Source organism: Larus michahellis, chromosome 4 (genome assembly GCF_964199755.1).
Source record: "Larus michahellis chromosome 4, bLarMic1.1, whole genome shotgun sequence".
Lineage (NCBI taxonomy): Eukaryota > Metazoa > Chordata > Aves > Charadriiformes > Laridae > Larus > Larus michahellis.
In genome coordinates this window covers 45,875,480-45,901,053 of record NC_133899.1, presented here as the reverse complement: position 1 = coordinate 45,901,053, position 25,574 = coordinate 45,875,480, and the positions used below count along the sequence as shown (strand labels likewise).

Below are 25,574 nucleotides of genomic sequence, written 5' to 3'. Positions count from 1 at the left end.
CATTATTCGCAGGCACACCAGGAGAAGGTACAGCCCGGCGCTGCTGCCAGCGGCAGCGTGGCTGTGCCGAGCCCAGCTGCACCCACCAGCCACCTCTCCCCTCTGGGACACCTTGGCCTTTCTGCCATGGGGAGGCTGGCTGATGAATAGCTTCTTGACTGAAGGGATGATTCAGATACAGCTCTGGCAAGAGGAAAACCTCACGCTACAACAGCGGCACAGAACACGGCGTCTGTTTGCTGCTCAAGTCTCCTTTTCTCTCCCACACCCCCTTCAGCTCTCTCCCTCTAATTTTGTTCCCAGAGCCCAAAGATTGCTTTTAACAAAGACGGTTGAGTCATTTCCCAGCCCTGATGTGCCATCTACCAAATGCTTCAGATGACTGATGTTTTAAGAAAGAATCCAGCCTGTTCCCTTGCTGCACTTCTTAAAGCCACTGAAATGGAGCAATTATACCCAATTTCTGTGACAAAGAACGAGAAGTCCTGTCATTATCACAGCTTCCCCTTGGAAAGGCGGTGGGTGAGAGGAGGAAATACATGAGCAGTGTCACAACAATAACAGGCTGATGCATGCCATGAACTGCAGCCGGCTGTGAGTCTGCACCAGGAAGGTGTCTCTTCGTGCGCAGAAAGAATAAAGCCTGTGAGAGATTCACCTGGGTGTTAGAGGAAGGCAGTGCTGTTTGATGGTGGAGCAGGGGTGACCCTTTAGAGGACCCCCTGCTAGATAGCTGCCACTACACCCGGGGCCCGGCACTGGGATCTCTGTACAGACTCCACAGGGACACTAGACATGACCCACTGGACTCCCCATACCTGGGCTCAGCGGAGCATGGCATACTCAGGACCTCCAGGACAGGCAAGGCCGCTCCATGGGGAGGTGCTTAACAGACCCTTAACTCTGCCGCTGGAGTTCCAACCCAACACCTGCCTCTGCCGGGACAAAATGCTGTCAGACAGCCATCAGGTAACCCTTGTATGAGACAACAGAACATTTATGCATCCATCCCTTTATTCACATCCACCGCGACAGAATACATATACTTTTGCCTTTTATTCCCTCCCCTACATAGTCCCTTTGAGATGCCAAAGGTCAACAGAAGAATGGCCATGCCTATGATCCCCAGGCAACACTGGCATCTGCTGTGGGTGTTGGCAATGCAGTGCAGGTAGCACCTCCTTGCTTAGCGCTTCCATGGCTACCTCAAGCCACCAAGAACCACTCAGTGCACCCCTCCCTCCCCGCAACTCCTGATATCAGTCCCCACAACTCTCCCGCACTTTCTCAGTCACTGAGTTTCTCACACGAATAACGATCCACCGCTGCCTGGATCAGAGGATGCCTGGCGTGCTCTAGCGTGCCTGCGCTCTCACGTGCCTCATGGCAATGATGGGCCCTTTCACGGGAGCATGGGGGGGAGGCAGCAGGCAAAGTAGCTGCCAGTAGCACGGCTCTGCCTCTGCTCTCTACTCTACACGGGACTTGTGTGCAGCAGTTTGGAAACCTCCAGCTTTCTTCAGCCATAGCACGAGGCTGACAGAAAAAGGAAGAACAAGTAGAAGAGACAAGGAAAAACTCTCAAACCTGAGCTTCCTCACGTCTCCCCTTGTGTCTGAATGCCCAACTAATATTTAGAAGAACTTGGATGTTGTCACAAGTTTCAACATGTGACATGGGGAATCTTTCACCGACCTGACCTCTCTCTTTGCAGGGGGTCTGTACTGCTCCATCTTTTCCCGTCCTACTTTCCCACTCCATTTTCACTGCCCTCATATTTTGCCGCTCCCCACCATCCTCCTCCCTTTTCACAGCCTGTATCTGTTCCAACTCACCATATGGACTTTTGAAACATAGGGACTGGTTACGCCTCAGCCAAGTTACACCTCAGCACTCTCCATCTCATGGCTATGGCTCTCCCTGCTCCTCTCTCATGAACCTGGTGAAGCCCCTTTCCCCACTGACTGCTGTTTCCAGCCCCCAGCTCCAACCAACATGGACACATTAGACACCAGTACAAGCACCACTAGCCACTGTTCCTCACACTTTGCTCAAGCTAACGCAATATAACCATGCAAGTCCGAGGTGTACTCTCCTGCTCCTCCCTCGTTAGCTGCTGCGATTTGCGAAGGCCTGATCCTGAAAGTCAAAGACCAGACAGACGTTGACTCTCCGAGTTCCCCTGCACCCAGACTACAAACTGCTGACTGGGTCCAAATGAAACAAACTGATGAGCAGCCTTGTGCTTGAGCCTGCCTTTTTACTGACGTGACACTTCACAGTGCTAAAATAGAAGTGTAAATGAGAGCAGAATAAAGGTACAAACCTCCACTTAGGTGTCTGGAAAGCTATAGGCTATTTATTCTGTTGGCAGGAGACTGACTTTATAAATAAGTCAGCACGTGCTCATGTTTATAGGTTTGAGCATAACCTATATTCCTTGGATAAAATCCATGCACACCTTCACAGCCACAAAGGACAGTGCCAGAGAGCAGCTATTTCAGGTATTTTGTGTATTTTAGCAATATGAATACCCTTGGGTGAAAGTCACCATCGTTCTGCGGCAGGGTCACTGACCCAGCCTTGCCAAAACCACAACAAAGTTTTCTTTAAAGATGAGTGCTTCTGTCCCCAGAGCAACTCCCTGCCTCAGACACCAGTGCCTGTCAACTCATTTCTCTATTGTCATCCGAAAGAAAGAATAACAAGTGAAAACCACAAATCGGGGTGGCTCGTAAAAATTTTGACAGTCTGACAAAGGAGAGCAGAGGAAGTATCTCCTTGTTTATACATTTTCAGATCTTCGAATAAAGATTTCCCTGAAAAAACATCGTGACTTCCTGTAACCAGATGAAGAAAAGAAGATGTCAGCTTGTATCTCATCAGATTTTCTGGTGTAAAAGCCAAACCAGGTATTTAGATAGATGATGCCATTCAATGACAGCAATGTCCCTTTTGCTAAGCACAACCTGCATTTAAACACACAGACTAAACTAAACCCACCAAAAGAACAGAGCGTACAGAAACGACAAGCCACCCACTCAACCTCGCAGATGCAAAACAACTGAACCCACAAGGAGGAAAACAAGCGGGGAAGGCAGCCGGAGCATGACGCCTGGCTCAGGCAGCAGCGGCGACTGTATCACAGAGGTGGGCAAAGGGCTGCACAAACACAGCCCCAGGCGTGAGGTCCCCTGCACCACCCCTCTGGGAAATGCCAGGGGTCCCGGATGCCTCCTGCCTCTGCCCTGCGTCTTTTCTGGCACCAGAGCACATTTCTCAACATGGAGCATGCTTGCAGGGCTGCAGTGCCCCCGGACTCTCCGGAGTCCAGCAAGTACATGCTTGGCCTCTGCTAATTCAGGCACTTCAGGAAGGGCAGCAAGACTGGTCTGAGAAATGGAAGGGAAAGCTTGAGCGGGAATAGGATAGGAAATGTCAATAAAGGGTACAACAACAGGATTACATGCAATCAACACAGGACAGAGAAAGGGAATTTCCCTTAGGTATTAATCCATAAAACAAATCGTGATGAGTATGGTCAAGCAGTGCAACAGGCGCCTGGGTAGACTATGAAAATCACCATTCATGGAGATGTGCAGTAGTCAATCAGATATGTCCCCGGGCAACCCAATGTGGCATTGAAGTTGGTCCTGCTTTGAGTGGATGGAAGAAACAGATGATCTTCAGAGACCTCTTCAACCTAAATTAGATTCTACAACAGTGTTTGGTCACAAGTTACCATTAAGCATTCGAATAAAACAGGAGCTTGAGAATGACTATTCACAGTATTTAGGAAAGGAACTGTGATCAAGGTGAAGAAATTAAAAGCGGGAAGATTTGGAAATATTCAGTTATTAAAATAAACATGATCAAATAGGTTTTATGGAAATCACGGGCCAGTCACATGCCTGGCATTCCTAATATTGCTGGATTCATCCAGGATGGGAAAGGCAAACTGGGGAGAAACAGAGCAGAACCCTCCTCCACCTTCAAGAGATGACTTTCCTTCCTACTGTCCTGCCGCACATGGCAGAGGAGAGGGTAAGGACCCCCTCTGGGAAGAGGCAGCTCCCTGTCCGGCGCCGGCAGGTTCTGGCAGACAGGAGTGACCTCTCCTGGAGACTGCCAGCCTGGTAGTCCTGCTCCAGGGACGTCAGGAGCCCAGCCACAGGCTCCAGTTGCCTCCATTTGGACAGAGCACAAGAGACAGGCCCCCAACAAATCTCTGCAGCACCCCAGTGCCAGCCACATCCCCCAAGAAACACACCTCGCTGTGGACACCCTCCATAACATGGTCAGCCACTGGAGAAAGACGCTTCGTTTGTATTTGCCATGAGCAGGATTACCTGACAATGAAGTCCTCTCTATTTCATCCATAAATACGGCATTCTTTAAGCAGATGTTGGTCTAAAAGATATTTAAATCTGCGGGGCCTATTCCTGTTAACCTGTCATTGGAGCAGGGTGAAATGCAGAAAGGTGACTGTAAAGAACAGTGTCAATTATTAAAAATAGTAACCTAATTAGTTGCATAATTATATAATTACCGAAAAATTGGGGTTGGAAGGGACCTCTGGAATTCATCTCATCCAAGCTCCTGCCCAAAACAGGTGTGATTAGGTGGTCAGGTTGCACAGGGACTTGTCCAGTTCAGTTTTTAGTATCTCCAGAGACAGAGATTCCCCTTCCTCTCTGGGAAATGTGCATATCTTTTTATGGGAACAGGCCTTATTAAAACATACTTGGTTCCATATTTGGTGAGATCACAGTTTATTTAAGGTAGATAACTGTATTAATACGTTTATATCAGGAGGCATTTTACAGCCTCACCTGGCATTCTTATAGAAAAACAGCAATCTGCAAAATTAGTACTGCTCATAGGAAGCAGGTAGCATTAAGAATGATACAAAAGTGGTGGGCTTGGAAAGATGAGGAGCATGCTCAGCTCTACAGGCCCAACGTCCAGCATGACAAATTCATTTATGCAATATGGTGGTTAATACATCCCAATCGGGATCATTCATACAGTAGCAAAGGAGGGTGATGGTTACGTGTGTGCAGTGGAAGGCAGTCTCTTGCAAAGTAACATCTCCATAAAGGATGACTACAAATCTGACTCTACCCAAGGGTCATGGTACACAGTCAGTTAAACACGATCCCTTAACGTGATACTGCTGCTAGGACAAATGCGATTCTTGGACACAAAAGCGGGAGAGTATCACGTAATAGCAGAGGGGTGGCATTAGCTCTGCATACAGCGCTGTTGAAACAGCAGCAGAAACTACTACACTACATCGAAAGAGAAAATGCGTGGTTGTATGTCAGCGTTCACAATTCGAAAACAACACAGACATTGTCAAGAGTTCAGGAAAGAGCTTCAAGAAGGATTCAGCATCTGGAAAACATACTTCTAGCAAGAAACTTAAGGTCAATCCAAGTTTATCCGACAGAAGGTCAAAAGATGACTTGAGCACTGTCTATAATTACCAGCACAAGAAGAAATGATTAATATTAGGGTTCTTTAATCAGACAGAGAGGGGGGGGGGGGGGGGGGGGGAAAAAAGAGGAATATAATTTGATGTGGTGGTTGGAAACAGAAGCCAAGCAAATTCAGGTGAACTGCTTAACAAAAGCCATTAACCATTAGAACAATTTATCTAGGGATGGGGTAGAGCTTCCACAATCTGAGGTCTTGAAGTGAAGACTAAACAGTCTTTTCTCAAAGATACAATGCATCTCAAGAAATGTTGAAGCAGAAATTATTGGGTGAGATTTATTGTCAGAACAGATAATCATAAAGTTCCCTCCAGTCTTAAAAATATGAAAAGTGCCCAGGAAGAATGGTGAAGACCTCTGAAAGCAATGAAAGAAATCAGAGCAAGTTGTGCTGTGTTACAGAAGATATTCTAATTGCTATTAAAATTTACCAAAGAAAGTGAAATTTTTTGTTTTAAAGCCATAACTTCTCTAATAAGGAAAAAAAAAACCACTGAGAAAACCCTTCAGATAGCTGCCAACAACTGAAAGAAAGAGAAAGGACACCTGTAGAAAACAAAAAAAGAGGACACGGAGCAGTATTCCTTTTCTGCACAAGTTGAGTGTAAATCCAAAATGAAGTAAATCTAGATCAATTTTGGTGCAACTGAGAGCAGCACCTGGCCTCTCCTTTTACACAAATAAGGCAGAGCTTCGTACTCTCATAAAATCAAACACAGAAAACAAAGAAAGGTGAAAAAATTACAATCTAGAGATTGCTAAATGTCTTTGGGTATACTCCGCCCAGTTTTTGAGAGCTGGCCTTGTGTTTTTGCACCTTCGCAGAGGCTTTGTGGGTGCAGAATACCACCAAACCAGCCACTTCGTGCTGGTGCCAGTGATAACCCACAGTTGCAGACTGCAAGGGAGAGGCAAGCGGGCTGGCAGAGGAACGGCTGGGAAGCGTGCTGTTTTGATGTGAAGCCAGATGGTGTTTCAGTGGTGTTTTGCTTTGAGATTTCTGGGTTTGCTCAAATCTAGGAAACTCAGGAGGAGGGAAACCATAAGCAGATAAAAACATACCCAGCTAACAAACAAAGAGTTTACACAAGCCCCCCTGCGCCCAGTCTGGGGAGAAACATACCCTCGTCCTGCCCACTGGGACTGCGCTGGGACCTGGAGCCGAGGACCCATGCCGTGAGCGAGGACACGTGGACAGTGGGAGATTTACAAACCCAGCTCCTCAGACATATGGGAAAGGAAACAGGAACTCAAAACAGAATAATGCTTTACAGAAGATGTTTTTTTCTAAAATAAATCCCAAACAACCACCAGCTGGTTCTCATTTCAGGCTGCAGATGAATAGATGTCGAGCAGAAAAGCAACAACAGATGCCTCAATCCTGCTCTGCAGGAAGCAGAGGGGCAGCCGTCTGCACTGGACTCACCCCTGGGGTTTCCAACCCAGGAGATCGCACTGTGTCAAGCTGGCCTGGGGCAGTGGAGCTGCACCCTGCAGATGCGTGTTGCTGCTTCTTTCCCAGCCCCTGGGTGCATCCCTCTGGGGAGGCACGGCGCATAGTTGGGCTGTGGGGGCTGAAAGAAAAGGCTAGGCTGTCCTTTCCTTTCACATCCTTGGAGCTGCTTGCAAGCCCAGCAAGGGCTTGGGATGGCCACAGGTTCCTGCAAAAGGGAGGACAGGGCCTGTGCTGGGCTCTCAGTGGTCTTTCTGGGGCAGAAAGCAAAGCTGGTCTGCCAGTTACGTGTTTTACCTACTCAACTGCACACAGTTTTTTACAGCTTACACATAAAGGAAAACAGCTGGGGACTGTAGGCTCTCAGGAAGCGTGTCACCTTCCTCCATGTGCAACCAACCTCCACAGGCACCTTCCTCCATGTGCTAGAACGCCCCTTTCTCCGCAAAGGGAGGGAGCGCCCCCTGAGACCAGCTCTGCATGGGCCCTGCTATACTTCCTCAGGGAGCCTCTCCACTTGGGCTTCAAAACTTTTTGGACCACGAGGGCTCAAATTACATCAAGTGACAATGACATGCAGAAGCCCTGGACACAGTCCAGCCAGCCAAAGCCAAGCACCCCCTCCCCGGGACTTACCACCTCTCAAGCCACCATCCTCAGCCACAGGGATCTCCCCAGTGGAGCATCAGCAGTCTGGGCAGCTTCAGCCATGCAGCCAGCAGCAGGAAGCCAAGAAAATAGGGAATTGACTTTGCAAGATGGCTGCCCATTTCCTGCATGTCTAAGGACCATCCCTGTACCAAGAAGGGAGACCAGAGCTGCTTTCATGGCTTTCACAGAGCCTGCAAAATCCTCTCTCCAAGGGGGTCTATATAAGGAAGCTGCACCAGCCAATTAGTTGCAGCAGGGCCTTCGTTTCCTTCAGCCCTTGCAGAGAAGGCAGCAGGTGGGTTGAGGGTGGGACAGGGCACATGTGTGCATGCTACAGAGGTAACCTTGTCCTTTCTGAAGTCTATCATCTAGCCTGCCACTCCTGCTTCGTGGGACTCTTCCTGGGGCAGCCGTCTCTAGGGGTGCCACAGGGTTGTTTGGTACCTGCTGCAGCTGGGGACAGAGAAGGACAGGCAATGCAGGTAGGGATTAGCACAGTGGGTTTGTGGAAATCTCCATCTCTCATGAGGGTAGGCTCCTGTGTGCTTTCCAGCCCTTCCCACCCGTGCCACAGTCAGCATCCTTTAGTGCTAAACTTAGATCACAAGCTTGGACGCCACGTGAATTTGTATATAAACTTGAGGGAGAGTACATACATGCTTTATACAAACAGATATCAGAGTAAGGAACTCTACCACGGTTAACATATCCGCAGGTCAACTAGAGTCCTTGTTATGATTGCAAATGATTTCTTAAGTACAGTTCTTCACATCAAGGAATGTGCGTTTTAACTGTCTGTAATGTATCGTGCACAAATACGTCACTATGTAAACAATACGCACACATCCTCAATACTCCTGTATTACGTCGTTACATTTACCTCGTGCTCTCTCCTGGTCAACAGTCTTCTAAAAGCCTGCACGCTTTTCGGCCATCCTGTTCCAAGAGCAGCCTGGACTTGCTAGTTAACAGCACATCAGCTTGTTGTGACAAATCAAGAGAATTGATTAGCTTTTTGTGATTCTGGAAAAGTGGGTTATGGTTTCTTTGAGACTAAATAGTGCCATTTCTCTTGACTGTTCCTGCCACCGAACAGCTACCTGGCACAAAAAGCTGACAGCCCCGGTGAGCGAGAGGGCCACAGGGGAACACAAGAGGAGAAGGCAGTAATTCTTGCACTTGTTTAGAGCTGAACCAAAAATAGAGATTCTTGAATCTATTCCACTGTAAAAAGCCTGCATAACTCAGACAAGTTTTACCAGTAAATTGCAGCTATAAAGGAAAAACCCCACAGCCTTAAAAGGTCTCTTGAAGCCCATCCAAAACAGTGTTCTGTCCAAGTGCCCTGTACCAGAGGGCGGAGGAGGAGAGGGTGGGAAAGCAGATGCTAAAGGCAGCTCTGGCCTGGTGGGGAAAGAGCAAAGTTTGCCCCCTGGCTCTGAGCCGTGCCCACCACTGGGACAGCATGTTCAAGCGCTCTGGGCTGGGGGCAAGAGGCTGTCCTTTGCTTACTCATTTCTGCACTGCCACCCCCAGTACATGCGTACACTGTGTACTGCCTCTGCCTTGGGAATTGACTCCTACCAAGGGAATTGCGGGAAATGATGACGAGGAATCTTTGCTTGCCAGACTGCAATGCAAGCCTTTTAAAAGAAGTTCTGCCCCTGGTTTTATGCAAGTGTCCAAAGAACAAAACCCAAACCTTAAGTCCATTTGCCAAAAAATCCAAAAACAAACAAAACCAAATAAACCCCCCAGATACACAGACATCACTCCTCTGGTTGCTCCGGTAAGACCTCCCCTTTGTTTCTGCAACCCTGAGGGTATAAGGAGTTGACATTCTCCATCAGTCCCCCAACCTCAAGCCTCATTTCTGATTTTCTCTCCCTTTATTCCTTAAGCCCCTTCTTTCTTCCTCCTTCCTTCTCACAGTCTGCTCTCAGCGTTTCCTCAACACAACACAAGCAGTGACCTTCTGCAGAAGATGATGTAGTCAAGGGTGAACTCTGGCAAAGCTCATCCCCTTCTCATTTGGCCTATAAAGAGTTTCCCCACAAATACTCGGTTTTAATTCATCAACTACTACTTTCAGATGTGCAGATGCAAAGCTCCTTTAACTCCAAATATTAAATACTCTACTGAAATTCAATGCCTTAAATCTCCCCATCATGAGGTAAGGAGCAGCACCTATCCCTGAAAATACAGGTGAGAGAATACAGCTGAGCTGAGATGAAAAAGATGGGTTTATTCTCCAGTCGAAAGCACTGTGATGCTTTTAGTAGTCACGAGGGTGCCCAAGCTTTACTATACAACATACATATCAAAACTGGCCTCCATGGCAGACCTGCATCCAGGTAAATGTGTCTCTGTAGTGAGGAGGAATGGCTGTGACAAGGCAGTCAGCAGTTCAGGCTGCGAAGGCAGGAGTGCATGGGTGGAAGGGCATCTCTGTCACTCAAACCTGTTCCTAGGGCCATTAAATAACCCTTCCAGCTTTCCCTGCAACTATTCGGACTACTCTCCAGTACTCTTGGCACCAGCCCTACCTGAGATGGAGACACCTTCATCTCCATTCGCACCAGGGATATTTATTGAACTAGTAAATCAGCAGCAGCTTCCTCAAGGCTCCAGCTGGCACAAGAGGCAAGGCACCAGGGCGGGAAGCCATCGAGACAGCGGGGCAGTGAGCCAGGAGTGGCTGCCCCCTCCGTGGGACTGCAGGTACCAGCCCCGCTTGCTCTTGGCAGCCTGGGCCCTCCCGTGCCCTGGGCATGCTGCCACCGCGCAGGGCCGAAGATGCTGCTGGGGTTTCCCACCCAGGACCACAGCATCGTCACAGAGCCAGGTCCATTTACAGGAGACAGGTAAGATTTTTGCATTAAAAATCCACCCAGAAACAATGGGGGAAGCCCAGGCAGGGAAAACAAGCATGGGGGCATTCAGCAGACCAAAACTCTTCCACCTTCATGATAAATGAATTAGTCTGGAGGTAACGAGCAGAAGCATCTCAGCTCCCTGCAGCAGAGTGACTCATCCTATACTCTTCCCACAGCAAAGTTTAAAGACTTCCCCACTTGACAGCCAAACACGTCTGTGGAAACAGAATTGCCAGGAGCTGATAGGTAAGGGCTGCCATTGGGGTTTTGCTGGGACCCTTCCGCAAAATAGTTAAAGGAGCTGTATTTCATTGGAAAAGTGTAACTGCCCTACCATTGAGAGGATGTCACACAACTGGTGAGTCATGTTTATTGGCATTTTTCAGGCAACAAATGCACAGGTCATAAGACCCTGACAGGGCACCGATGAAGGTCAACAAAAGCCACGAGGATGGTCTAGTCAGCCTTCAAGCTTGCAATAATTAGAAACATGTGTTACCTGCTTGCCTCCAGCTGAGTCTCCTTTCCTCTGGCAGAGCCAGTGAAATTAAATAAGGAGAGTAAGGTTGGCTAATATTCCCTAAAGGCTTGTTTCTGTCTACACGTTAACATATCCGATCTCTTTTGCTACTACCAGGCTTTACCCTTTTAAATAATAAAGAAACCAGAACTTAGCAGCATTATGTCATTTCCCATATGACCCTGAAGTGCTTATTGTGACTGGGAAAACACATGAATTTTGCACATCAGAAAATATGTAATTGGGTCTCAGGTGGCAGGAGAGAGAGAAAAAAAGAATGGGTACCATTGTATTCTTGGTGAAATGCAACAATTTCCCTCAGTGCAGCAAAGAATTTATCATTATTATGCTGATGTTTGTCCAGGATCATGGATCCAAAACTGCCTCAGGTATCACACAGTCTACAGGCCTTCTGCATAGTACTCGCTCTTTCTGATCTGCTTTTCAGGTGCCTGGTTTTGAATACAAGAGGTATCGATAGATTAAGACTATTATCAGGTGGTCTTCAAAGTCACTCTGACAAATGCTGGAGGACAGCAAGGCATCACAAATGTAGCAGTATTTTCCTAAATTTCTCCTATGTCAACCTCTATCAGGCCCCAAGATCTCTCCTGCTACCCTCCATCTTTTTGTCGATTTTCTCCCTTGCCTGTCACGCCTTGCCCAGGGAAATCAGGCAGTAGGCCACCACACATATTATTCCTAAGATGTTTTAAAACTGATTTAGAACTGGTGAAAGATGACAGCCCCAGAGCCGCAGACAGATCACTAAGATAGAGCAGTAGGGCAAGCTGCCCAGATACTGCCCGTTACCAAAATGCCTTCAGGGAAAGGGGGAATTTAATCTTCATGGCCTGCTCCATGTTTGCTTCCCTGGGAATGCCAATTAGCGTTCAATGTGGCATTTTCTAAAATATAACTTTGAACAGTTTATGAACTCACCGGAGATCGTGAACGCACCGGAGACTGTCGAGTGGCCATGAGATGACTGTCAGCAAGGATTTTTGGAAACAATTAGCCAGGGTCACGTTCTAAGCAGTGACTCAGAAATGAGTGGCTCTCTAACCTTTTTGCCAACCTTGCTTCTTGCCTCCTAATGATTGCTAAATTGAATGTGAAAACATCCACACTGATGACAGGAAAAAGAGCTCTGATTCCTGGGAACAAGTGTTGATGACAGGGGAATCGCTGGTTTTAGAAAAGCACTGGTTCCTGGGCTCTGCTCCATCAGATGAATGTTTCCTTATTATGTCCCCAAAATCCCCTGGGCAGGGGAGCATGCAGTAGAAGCACACTTGGTTATTTTTCAGAGACTTTGCCCTCTGGGCTGTCAAAGATCTGAAGGAGCTGGCGACCAGCCCACTCTTATTCTGATAAATGCTATTTGCAACTAAAAATGGATTAAAATAACCTCTGAAAGCTTGTCTGAAGGGGAATAAGCAGTCTTGTTCAGAGATGCCATTAGCAGGAAGATGTGGAGAGGGCTATTCTGAGGGCTGCTTATTTTTGGGTTTCACCCCACTTTGTCATTTTCCCTGACCAAAGCAGAATAAGGAGATTATAATTAGTGCTTGGGGCACTGTCGATGGGAGCAGCAAATGGGCACTGGCCAAAATTCAAATTCAAGGTTCCTCTGGTTCTTCATCCATTCCTCTCCCCATGATATGGACCCAGGGAATCTAGGCTTTGGCCACTGCATCCATCAGAGAGATGGATTCTCTGCTGACCACAAAAAGCCAATACATCAGGAGTTAGTGCTGGCCGACTTTTTTGCCTACATGATCCTGCTCTTGGTCTTTCGGAAATCCAAGTCTTCCCTTCACAGCTAGCTGGAGTGAAGGAGATACCAGAGTTTTAATGGTTAACAGAGGGAAAGCACCAATTTACCGCTACCATTTCTAATCACTAAATATCCATATGCAATTAAATGGTCAAATGGGGAGGGAGAGGTGAACTGAGACTTCTAGGAGCCAGGTGCAGAGTGAAAAAAGTGGGGCCTGTGGTCTTAGAAAACAAGCTGGGTGGCAGTGGTAGGGCAGGATTTCCAGAAGCTCATCCCGCTGCTCTAAAACAACGGTTGGAGTTTTGCCACGCGTTGCACTGGGAGCAGAGAGAGTGTCTGGGCCCAATGTCCACCCCAAATGCAGGAGCTTTCTCTGTCACCAGGGTTAGCTGTCACAGCTCAGCTCTCCAAATTAATGCTTCTCAGATGGGACAACCCCACCAGATCCCAGATAGGCCTAAAAAGGTGGAGGTGGGGACCCTGCCTTCATCTGCTGAGATGTTTGGTCTGTACCCCGACCTTGTCACCACCATGAGTCTCCCCAGGCGCTTATTGCAATCTCAACAAACTACTCGTTAACTTTTCCCGATCTCTCTGGGGCTAGGTTAGTGTATCTTGTCAGACGTCACAGCGTCATTGCACAGAGCAATATTCAGGCTTCCCAGTGAGGTGGGTTACAGTCTGTTTCTTCGGATCACCTCACAATTTTGTACTAAGAAATTCCCCACTGCAGCAGGGACATAGGACACCGGGGATGCTCTTAATCTCTCATGTCCTGCTCCTGTGGCACCTCAAAGTTGTTGCAGCTTTTGGTCTTCTGTGCTGTAGGCCCAAAGTTGTTTTGAACTAAAAGCACTGTGGGCAGAAGGTGCTCTGTGATCCATGCTGGGAAGGATGCAGGGCGCAGGTGGGAAATTTTCATGTACCCTTCCAGACATTAGAGAACCCTACTCAGTGGCAAGCCTTCTTTAAGGTGTACCATGACTCAAGAGCGTTGCTGTCTTTCCCAGTTTTCTACAGTCTCCAATCTCTTCCTAGGCTACGCGGGACTGTAACAAGCATACATGACCAGCCTTTTCTTCTCCTAGTTGATATTCTAATAACCAGCAAGCCACGAACAAAAATTTCAGTTATTGCTGATACTAATACTGCACCTAAGGTGGCAAGCTTGCTACTGCTTAATAGCAACAGCCTTCTGGCTCCATGTAAACATATTTCTGCATTGGAAGACTTCTGCTTTACACATCCATTGGTTAAAAAGAGATTCATATTACAAATAAGGAATTAACAAATTATACCTGTGTGTGTAATGAATCATAAATGAATGTACAATATTTCCCAGCATCATGAGTTACTGTGAGGAACTTGTAATACATTAGATGTTAATTTCGCACATCATCATAATCCTTACCTTCCTCCTCCAGATATTTGCTGAAATGATCCTGTGCACAGTCCTCCTTTTGAATAGATTTGCAGCTTGTGGATCTCTCACCAGAGTTCACACTCCTCTGCTCCATTGACTGATCTACTAAGATCCTTAGATCCTTCCAAATAAGCTTTCTGAACTGAAAACGCCTTTCTTTCTTTCTTTTTTTTTTTTTTTCCCCTCACAGGCAGATGAGCAGCTGGAAGAGGGCAGATTTAGATTAGATATTAGGAAGAAATTTTTTCCCTATGAGGGTGGTGAGACACTGGAACAGGTTGCCCAGAGAAGCTGTGGATACCCCATCCCTGGAAGTGTTCAAGGCCAGGCTGGATGGGGCTTCGAGCAACCTGGTCAAGCGGGAGGTGTCCCTGCCCATGGCAGGGATGTTGGAACTAGATGATCTTTAAGGTACCTTCTAACCTAAATCAGTGTATGATTCTATATATTGACGTGCATGTACTCAAACTCCAGGGGATTGTGGCCCAGAGGAAAAGCAGATGCAACATCCAGTTTCCCTGCTTAGAAAACCACAAAAACCCCTGCATAAAGAATAAGAAATACAAAATGCCCTTAGTTTTCCATTGCCTTTTAGTTAGCTGGAATAAATTTACAAAAGAGGCATGGTTCATAGAATGAATAAATATAAAGGGTTGTTTCAAAACCTGCTTGACACCCATTGTCACGAGTATTGATGATACCCTGCAATGTGTCTTCCAAAGGGGCTGTAATCAAAAGGTTTTCATCCAACAGAAGGTATTTCCTGCCTCGGATGTTTCAAACCTCCAGAGCCTGTTCCAGTGTTGACCTAGAGATTTCTTCCTTGGTACTGTTATTGCTGTGATGCTCTTATATCACACTAACATCCACAATTTTTCTGGTTGTGAACAGGCTGCAGCATTTTTAACATTTGCTCTGTGGCACATCATCCTCATTGACATTTTTGTTGAATCCTAAAGTTGCTGTGTGACTGTGGACCTCGGCAGTTCTCAGAGCAGCCCACAAACTTACTTTCCTAAGGGATGCTGCCATGGTCATTGGATCTGCTGGGGCCGTGTGATTTCCATGTGCATTTTCTGCTCCTGGGGGAGAACACTTGCTGCTGCTTCTCCTTACTGTCCAGCTGAAAAAAAAAGTGACACTGAGGTTTCACATCACCAGTAATAAACTTTGTGTTGCAACTGGTACTAAAAATAGCTGAAGTCATGTAAATAAGAACAGTAGTAATAGGCAGACAAACTAAAATTATATTGTGGCATCTGGTTTTCATGATGGAGCTTCTAGGGAAAGCTTCTCAAGGACAAGATTATCACGCATTAAAAAAACCACCCTACAACAAATAACTGTCCCTTCAACTGACACAGATAAGTTACCACTCCAGCCCGCAGACCATCAGCCACCACCGTGAGAAAAACACTATGGTGTTTCTCTTTCAGTGATGCCTCTGTGTTCCCAAATTGACTCTTTCTGATATGAAGCTGCTGGAAAGTCACTATTATTTTTTTAATAGTTGATGCATTTCCTCTCTCTTTTCCCAGCCTACCGAGAATACTGGAATCCCATTTTCAAGCTTTTTCTTTCCATAGACAGGAAGTTTGGAAAGCGATATAAAAGTAAAAACAGAGATTTTTGCCAGACCAGCGGCTTCCAGGAGCCAAGACATTAAATAAAAAATCCTCAAGTAACAGAAGGTTTACAGTCAAATTGCAAGAGCTGGGACTCAGAGCTGAGTTACCGTGACATGAGTTACCATGAGTAACCAGCCACGGGCACAGGGTGAGCCAGGGCTACTGCAAGGCAAATGGAATTAAGCTCAGCCCATGATGAAAGAGGGTAAGATGATCAGCTCATCCTGGGCTGCAGCACGTACACGCAGACAGCTGCCCCAGCTCAGCAGCTCCACTGTAACTTGCGATGGCATGGCAAAGCGATGGAGCGTGGGAGCCCTTCGCAACCTGAAGCCCTTCAAAACTCTCCCTTAGGGATGTCTTTGCACCAAGGGCCACAGGAAGCAACAGAAGCAGAAGAGACGACTGCGTGGCACCTTCCAGAACAGGCTGGGTGTGCACCCCTTGAACTGGTACCCTGGGAGCCTGGGGAAAGGGTCCGTGGCAGCGGGGAGAGCATGCAGCCGAGGGAAAGAGCTGCCGCTGCAAGAGGAGTAGCCTTGCAGCTCCCTCTGCCCTCTCACATGTCCCGTCCATCCCCTTCCCATGCCACCCACAGCCAAGCCCTCCCTTTTATGCTTATCTGTTTCCCTCTTCAAAAATATTCCCTCTCCCGCTTTAGGTCAGCCGCCTCCTGTCCCCATGCAGCCAGGTTAAACAGCAGCGGTGACACACCAGCTGTTCTGCAAACACCTCCAAAGGCAGGCCGGCTTCGGGCAAATGGAAAGCCAATGCAGAAAGCAAGTTCCCCAGAATCCCCCTGGCCCACAGACCAGAAGCAGCATTTCATTCGTTACTGCCATGATGGCTCTCAGAAAATGTTAGAGGCATGACAGGAGTCATTGCGCAGCACCAAACACATCACATACTGGCACAAGATAAATGAGCTGCTCTTCCCCTGTACTCCCCAACCCTACTGGCTACAGAAGAAAGCAAAGGTCAACCCTAGAGACGTGAAAACTGTATTTAGCCGGTACCATAGGAGAGGCTTATGGTGGTGGGACAAGTGTCCCATGGTGCCCAACTCAACCCAACACTCCCTGCCTGTGCCCGCAGCTGGCTCTGATACAGGTGAGCTGCTTGGATTTAATTTTACGGGGCAGCTGACTCTAAATGCTAAAAACTGTCCAGGAGACTTCCACACATGAAATGTCCAAGGGACAGTGTAGCAGAAGTGGCCACCCCAGCTTGTGGTCGTGGCAGGGTCTGGTGCTGGGGATGTCTCATAGCATTGTTTCCTCCCCACTCCCCCCAGTCTGATCCCAGGGCCTCGCTCACCTCATGGGGCTTTTTGCAGCAAGGAGGAGGGACTAGAAATTGGTGGCAAGAAATGCACAGCAAGGGAAATATTTTGAGATAGACTAAAAATAGAGCTCTGACCCTGCTCATTTATATATAGCGAGGTCTATACGTGCGCTTGCTGGCAGTAAGTCAGCATGGGGGCAAAGATGTCCCTGCGACGCGCGCAGAGAAGGGAAAGTTGAAAGAGCAAAATTGCTGAGGTGCAGCTGCCAGGCGGCCCCGAAACAGCGGTTCCCAAGGGCAGGGGGGCAGTAAGCACGGCCCCTCCATGGGCAGAGGCGGCAGCCCCCGGCACAGGGCACGAAGTCATGGCACACACGACTCCCACCCCAACAGCCCTGCCGGTACCTTCTTCTCCAGGAGACAAATCCACAGCATGAGGGAGCAACACCAGCTCAGGGCTGCAGCTGGAGGGGTGACTTCTGCCAGGACTTGGGGCATCCTCAGGGGTCCCTTGGGAGCAGTTGCAGGGCAGGAAAGAAGGCATGGTGCTGTGCAGCAAAAATGTGGAAGCTATAGGCCTTGCAACAGGGCTGCAAACTCCGAGTGCAAGACTTCTGGCTCGTGGCTAACAGCTGGGCTGCACAAGAGCAAACCCTTTCCTTTCACTTCACTGCCCCGAAGCACTCACACTGCAGTCTAGCACTTCATCCAGCCCCCTTTTGCTTGGAATTTTATCATGATCACTCAAAACACATTTATCACTATCTTTAAATCCCAGCCTTTGGCTTTGCCAAGACTCTCAATTTCTGCTCAGGAAAGAAAACACATTTCTAGACCTCCTGAGTACAGAAAAGTGCTTGAGACTATTGACCTAGTTGTACCCAGTGGGGATACAAGCTGTATCTGGAAGAAAGGAACAGGAACCAAAATGCATCCTTTGTTTAGTCTCAAAACTTTTTCTGCACATAATTCATGTTTTTCACAGCCTGGAGCCATGGCTGAGCTGGCAGCAGTGAGTGGGGCAGATTGCCTCCAAGTCCTCTATGCAGAAGTGAACCAGGTGTCTGGTCCTGTTACATCAGGATACTGCTATGCTGAGCCCGTATATAAAGAGTAATCCTCTCTCTTGCCTTAGGCCTCTCAAGCCCTCCACGTGCCCATGGTATTAAACGCACCAGAAGAATTGCTTTTAAAAACCAACAGGATTACAAATTTCAAGGAGCTATTCAAAGCCCTGCACCCTTCCTCAATACCACATTGCCCATAAGGTGTGTATACCATGGACCTCCATTGGCTGAGACCACACCTGGTCTCATAAGCACCTCCTGAGATGCTTGCGAGCTCTGGGATCTGGAGCTGTTTTCGAAATCGCCACCCTCCTCTGAGATGCTTTGAGCAGCCATGAAAGGCTTAAATAGTTGTGTGCTGTGCTGCCTCCCCCCCAGCTCCTGCTCTGCTAGGACATGGCTGCAGTTAGCAGCAGGCACAGCAACACTCACAAGTAGCCCAGTTGCATGGCAATGCCAAGCTCCTGGTGCCTTCCCACCCACAGACAGGCATAGCCTAGAATTAGGTTCTCAGGGCTTACTTTACAGGCTGTTAGGTTGTTAAGGTAGCAGCAGAGCAAGCTGGAAGTCAGCAAAAGTAGCTAGCAGGAGCGGCCAAGGAGAAGGGCTTAGACGACAGCCTCCGAGCTAAGAGCAACAAGTCTCTGGACCATGAAGTTTGAGACCCTGCCAAATGTGACAAAACTGACCACAGAGCTGCAGTCAGGGTGTTCGCAGTCGCCTCTGGCTACACCACCCTCCAGGACATGGAGGAATCGGGTTTATTCCCAGAGCCAAATCAGGCAGAGTAAGGGCTGAACACAAGTCTTCATTTCAGTCCCTCCAAAGGTTAATGCTCTATCCGCTGGACTGGCGGATAAAATAACACACAAATGCCATTGTTTGTTGGCATTTATCAGAGGTCTATTCTAGGAGACCTGGTCTGAGGACAGTTACGGGTTCAGGCCAGTCCTCTCTGAGACTTCAGCCAGCACTGTCACGCAGACAACCAGAAACTTGAATGCCATCAATAGCTGAGCATCTATAGGTTTAAACTGGGGTGATTGTGACACTTAAATGTTAGGTACAGATTCCTAAAGACATGGTGGGTTCTGTTTTGGATTTAGGCCTTCAGGACTAGGACATGCTGACTTTGGGGTGGATGCTTTGCCCTCTGAGCTCTGGCAGTACAACAGATTCAGTATCTGCTATTGACATGACTAACTCCACTGCCTGCACTAAGCAGATAACTGAATGTAAAATGTATAAATAAAGTAAAAAGGAATACATAAATAGAATTAATATAGATCTATAATAAATAATGTATTAAATTACTAAATAACAGCTCCTGGACCCAGCTGGTTCTGCGATCCAGTTTTTTGAGGCTAAGCCCTAAATAATAAACCTTCCCAGAGCTGATTGAGCTGGAGTGTCCTGCACCTGCAGCGTGGCTCCGGCACAGCCCTGCCAGTTGGGCCAGGGGAAGCAAGAGCCACTCTCCTTTGACCACAGTAACCCCAAGAGGTCTGTGGAGGCCTCAGGGCCACCTTGAAAACTTCTGCCACTCTGCACAGCTGCACACACAATTGCTGCACCCTCATGTACCATGTGTCCATGCATGGGAGATCTTGCCAGGATAATACAGAATACGTCCCTAACGTGCAGTACAATACCCCATTGTTGGTTATACCAGCAAGGTCCACTGATCCAGACAGATGATTTTCTTACCTGAAGGTTGTACAGGTCCCTGGATAGATCCATCCTGTTTGGGTTTGGACCCCCTGTCACACCAGTCCAGAGGAAAGCTCTTCTGCTGCAAGCCGGTCCCCCACAGAGAGCGTGATGTGCTTCAAACCGCATCGCATCCCTGCTAAATATCAACAGCTCCTGGGAGTTGTTTCCCACAATTGGCTTCCTACCCAGGAGAAAAGCCCTGGATCAGACTCATGGAAGCAGAATAACATCCAGCCCCAGCCTGCTCCCTGAGGTTCATGTCCTGCAGACAGGACACAGAGGTGCATCAAGCGTGCACGTTGCTACGGTCAGGCACCAGGCTGTAGGGGAAGGAAGCATGCAGGCAGGGAGGGGGAGTTGTGCTTCCCGCTCACACAGAGGCTCTGGCATAATCAAGAAAAAAACATTAACCACATCCCTCATCACATGACAAAATTCTCTCTGCTGTTCCTTGTTAGAAGCAGAAGCAAGGCCCCAGGTGTGAGGCAGCAGCCTTAGGTCTGCCCTGGCTGTACTTTGCACTTCAGAAGCCAGTATTTGGTTTTATTGCTAAAGATACAAAGATATCCACAAAGACTGTGGATTCCCAGTGCATGAAGACCATTTTGTTCTTTGCACCAATCAATAATCAGCGAGCAAGCAGAAATCCCTCTTCTAAAAGCCTTTTTGGATCCCCGTCTGCTGGAACTTGATATGTGAGGAGCAGGGGGTTTATGCATTTGGTCTCCAGGGAACATTGCACAGAGGGAGAGCTGCCGGCCATTAAACAACAAAGCCAGCTCGCTGGGACACACAGAAAGGATTAATAGGCACCATCTATCTTTTGGATTTTATTTGCTGTCTCCTTGTCCCAGGACAGCTAACTGCAAAGGAAGCCTGACCTCAGTGCAGATATGGCCCCACAAAAAGCGTGGGGAGCGCAAAAGGGGGCTTGCAGCCGTCTCAGTGGTACGACCGAAAGCAAAACAGATAACAGAGGACACTTCTTCATGCGTATTACCATGCTGCCCATCTGCACAGCAAGACTCCCGGGGCCCAACCTGCCCTTCCTAGTTCTTCCACAGCTTGATGCTATCAGGCATCATCTTTTTTTCACAGGGTCACCTGTGGTTTCTCTAGGATCCAGGGCGGTACCAGCTTCCACAGCTTGTCACGGGCTCAGCATTGCTGCATATCAAGCATCAGCAAAGATTCCCACAGTGCCCAAGTCTTTGTAACATTCACCCCTGATTTCCTCTGATCTTACACTATTTTTTCTGCCTTGCTTAGCCTTCCATGGGAGACAGAAAGGAAAAGACAGCTGTGATGCCTGCCTGTTGCCTCCAGCAAGAATCCTTCTCAAAATGCTCAAGTTTTTTGGGAACAAATAGCACTTATTTCACCTGACCCTTCCAACCTTAAATATTTGGGCACCAACAGTCAGTACCCCAAAATGCTATAAGGCATTGCTCCTCTGATTGTTTTGCAGGAGAGGAACAGAGCTGTACATGGGTGATTATGCCAAGAACAATATATTTGAGGTTCCTGTTCTTTATTTTCCAGCTCAAGAGCCTTAAATGCATTTACTTACACCTCCAGTTTTCCTCCAAGGAATGGGAGGGCTGCTAACAACCCCCTGCACACTCAGCCTTGTCCTGGGCTTGCTCGTCATTCCCCTGCTCCAGCACGTACGTGAAGTATGAGAAGCCTGGGGTGAAACCTTGGCTCACAGGCGTGCTGTGACAGCGGCTCTGTGAGCCAAGAGGAGCCCTAACCTCCTGCCTCGCCTTTTTGGGCATAACCATGGGAGCAGCTGAGCCAGCAGGAGCCCAGCCCACTTGGGACGCTGTGCCTCAGCACAACCCACTTGAATCCTTCAGTTTATTACATGGTCACTGCAAACGTCTGGGGCAAGAGGAAAGCCCAGAAACTCCTTTCTCCCCTAGCCTGGAGAGAAATTAAACCAAAGCCTTAGGTTAAGTCCTTGTGAGACTGCAGCTGAAACACAGTGAGTGCGATCCAAGAGCAAGCAGTCATAATTTGAGGGCTATTTGTGCACTTTTTATGGCTTTCAGTTTTAAGGATAACAAGCGCTTGCCTTGTGTGTTATTCATAGGTCCCTTCTCGGCAAGCCAAGGGCTGGTTTTGACTTGTCAGAAGTGCCTCAGTGCCTCTGCCATTAATGGCAACCACCTTTTCCCTCCGGTTGTCACTTCACTGCTGCTTGCCAGCTAATATCCTATGCTAATTGTCACTTACTACTGGATGCATATACAGGATTCAGATACCGAGAAATCAGAGGTTATTTTCCACACACTGGTTAGCCACCAAAGCGTCGTAAAGTCCCACATCTGAAATCCTGGTGGCATTTCAGTTTGAGGTCGGCCTTCCATACACTGGCCACCCCTAAGAGCCTTGCCCGCTCCTGCGTTTCAGCCAGCGCCAGAGACGGCGGTTTCCTCTGCATAGCGGGGTTTTAAAGGCGATGTGTAGTGCGGGCACACGGGTGTGTGAGGCATGTCAGAGCTTTCACATGGCTTTATGGGTACTCTTACAGATTTACGTAGAGAAACACATGGAAATCTGTGTGCAGGGCATACACCAAGCACGTGCGTTTCTGGACGGCATGCGGAGCCGTGCGTGTGGTTTGGGTAAATATTGACGCCACAGTTTTCCCCGCAGCTCGGTCTGGCCACAGTGGCCCCAGATGACAAGGAGTCTCTGTGTTCAGCTGGCAGCTCTCCCTGCAGCGGGGGCCAGCTGAACCCACTCCAGCGGGGCAGGCACCCACCAGCAAAGCTGGGCTGGAGGCAGCTCTCGGCCCCTGCAACGCCTCTCACGGAGCTACTTGTCCAGCTTGTCTTTTACTGCGAGCATAGGACAGCCGTATTCTTTGAATGGCAAACCCTAGTGCCATGAGGACACATTTTTGCATTCGGTATACAGACGTAGTGCCAGGGTAAACAAAGCTGTGGGTTTGTGTTCGGTGCACGTGATGTGCTGGGTTTGTGTTTAGCGCACGCATCTGTAAATCATGGGGAAAACGAGAGCGCTTTGTGTAGCCATGGGTAGGTTGTATCCCGTGTTTTACAAGTTGTGTGTTTGTGTGGGTGTTTGGGCGTGTTTGCAGGTGGCTGGAGGATCTCCAAGGGGCTGTAACGCCGTGAGAGCAGCTGGGGCTGGGACTGTATTAACCGTGCTAGATGAGCAATACAAAAAGGTCAGAGCTCTTCCTGAGTTTTAATCAGGTTAAAGCATCCCCAAAGGCAGGCAGGGCCGAGGCACGCTGGGCTTAGACGTCTGCACTGGAAGACTTTAACTGGAGCCGTGGCCCCATGGCTCATGAGCGAGCAACGTGCGCCCTCAGGACAGGCGAGTGCCTGTGCCTGCGCCCCGGGCTGCTCCCGTCCTCGCACACAGCCTCCCTCAACAAGGCAGGTCCTCCCGCCTTTTGCCGACAGCAAAGGAGCCCTAACGCTTTCCTATTATAACATCATTAAATAAAAAGTCTTAACGATTTTTTTTTTAAAGTCTGAAGGCTCCGACAGAGGCGCTTGAACAGTTTTTGCGGGAGCTATTGCAAAGGTTACCCCAGTCCCCTGCCTCTGCTGATGTGCGGCAGCCGCCTTTTCTTCCAGCCCTCTGCCTTCGCACCCGGCTCCGCTCGCTGGGCCTGAAATCAACAGCAGCTCCAAGAGTCAGACAGGAAAGAAGGCAAAAGCAACCCCCTCCTGAAAAAGGTTCTCTCTCTGGTGGAAGAAACTAAAGCAAAGCATTTTGAAAATTTGACGTTAGCTGTCGCACGAGTGTCTCCCTTCTGCCTGAGTCCCCCCCAAAATGGTCTGCCACCCTCTCCGCCTCGCCAGTGCCCGTACCGGCAGCGCTGCCTCACACGTCCCGGTGCAGCCCCAGGGCGAGGAGGGAGATGCCCTCACCAGATGCCCTCACCCACCCCAGCTGAGAGAAAGGCAGCCTCAGGCCACCAAGCTGCACCTCCCATGAGGAACCTCGCCACAGGAGAGGCAAAATTAGATTTTTTTTCCCAGCTTTAATCAAAAGCAAGTCTTCAAGCTGGGCAAAGAAAAATCAACACAGCAGAAAAAATCAACAAACAATTTCCTGGCCAAATAAATACCCACAACATGTTGATAGGAAATATTTACTTGTTAACAACTTTAATTAATTCTCCTATGTGCTGTGGCGCGCGGAGATAGGAGGAGAGATCTCCACAGTGAAACCAGCACCATGAAGAAGTTTTCACAGGCACACACAACGTGAAACACGTGGAAGGCCTGCTTCTGGCTGGGCTGTGTCCAGGGAACCATGAAACAAGGCTGGGGATAGGGAGAGAAACCTCACACCGCTCCAGGGCACAGGCGTCCCTCACCCAGGCAGCCTACGTGATGCTCCCACCTCCTTAGGTATGACGGCAGCAGTTGGCCAAAGCCTGTGGCGGCCGGGACACAGCTGTGAGAGCTGCGTTCAGATCAGCGCCATCAACAAGCAGAGCGAGACGGTAAAAAATAACACTTGCTTTGGGAACTGTGATGTACTTTACAAGCTGCTAAGGAGGCTGGGTCTGACGTGCTGTCCCACTTGAGCACACATCAGGCCGAGAGAGCAATAGCAAAATGGAAAATGTGAATCTGCTGGGGTTGCAGAGACTAGCAGTCGCTGGGCTGTAAATCAGAGCTGCGAGCGCGGGGAAGACTGGGGAGCAGCAGGCAGGCAGCGCAAACATTAAGTAGAGTTACAGCTTTCTGTGAAGTTTGTTCACTTCGGGATGATGGCAAAAAGAGCAGAACATCGTGCAATGGATGGGGCATGCGGTGGAGGGAAGAAGTGCTCTGCTCTGTGGGCTCAGCGCTGCTTCCTTGGGGCAGGTTTTATTCAGCTGGGAACACTAACAAACCAGAGCCTCACAAAACAAAATGTACTTGGGGGAGGCTGAGATAAACATCATGTCAACCCTACTTCTATTTTGAGGAACACGGCCAAAAGAGGTAGCTTTCTGCGGGCTGGACAGCATATACTCCTTTAACGACGCAAAACTGTTGTTTCACAGGGACGCAACTGAGGAGGTGCAAGAAAATAGCCTCCAAAGGTCCTGAGCCTTGCCCTCTTTTTCCACACAGCCCTGCCACTTTGCTGGAAATGAACTGAAGCAGCTCAGGAGGAGCTTGGCACGTAGCTCCTGGTCTGCAGTGAGCCCAGTGAAGCCCAGAGGAGCCAGCTCACTGAGGTATGGCCTGGTAGGTTTTTCCTTATGTTCCTTAGGTCCAGCATGGTCTCACCTCTGTGCCTGGGAAGGTCATGGAACAGATCCTCCTAGAAACTATGCTAAGGCACACAGAGGACAGGAAGGTGATTCGAGACAGCCAGCATGGCTTCACCAGGGGCAAGTCCTGCCTGACCAACCTAGTGACCTTCTATGATGGCGTAACTACATCAGTGGACAAGGGAAGAGCTACGGATGTCATCTATCTGGACTTCTGCAAGGCCTTTGAAATGGGTCCCCCACAACATCCTGCTCTCCAAATTGGAGAGATATGGATTTGATGGGTGGGCTGTTCGGTGGATGAGGAATTGGTTGGATGGTCACATCCAGAGGGTAGTGGTCAACGGCTCAATGTCTAGAAGGAGATCAATGACAGGTGGTGTCCCTCTGGGGTCTGTTTTGGAGAAGTACTGTTTAATAT

General features: G+C 48.6%; 1 long non-coding RNA gene across 2 annotated transcripts in view; it reads right to left on the bottom strand.

Annotated features, from left to right (window-relative positions):
• LOC141742336 (uncharacterized) overlaps window positions 1–20,216 on the bottom strand; it is a 46,806-nt gene extending 26,590 nt beyond the window's left edge. For both annotated transcript variants that reach the window (XR_012586675.1, XR_012586676.1), the window contains exons 1-3: window positions 19,891–20,216; window positions 15,216–15,327; window positions 14,193–14,406 (exon numbers count right to left, since the gene is read on the bottom strand). This is a non-coding gene — a long non-coding RNA (uncharacterized LOC141742336). The remainder of the gene's footprint in view (window positions 1–14,192; window positions 14,407–15,215; window positions 15,328–19,890) is intronic.
• Between the last annotated feature and the right edge of the window lie 5,358 nt (window positions 20,217–25,574).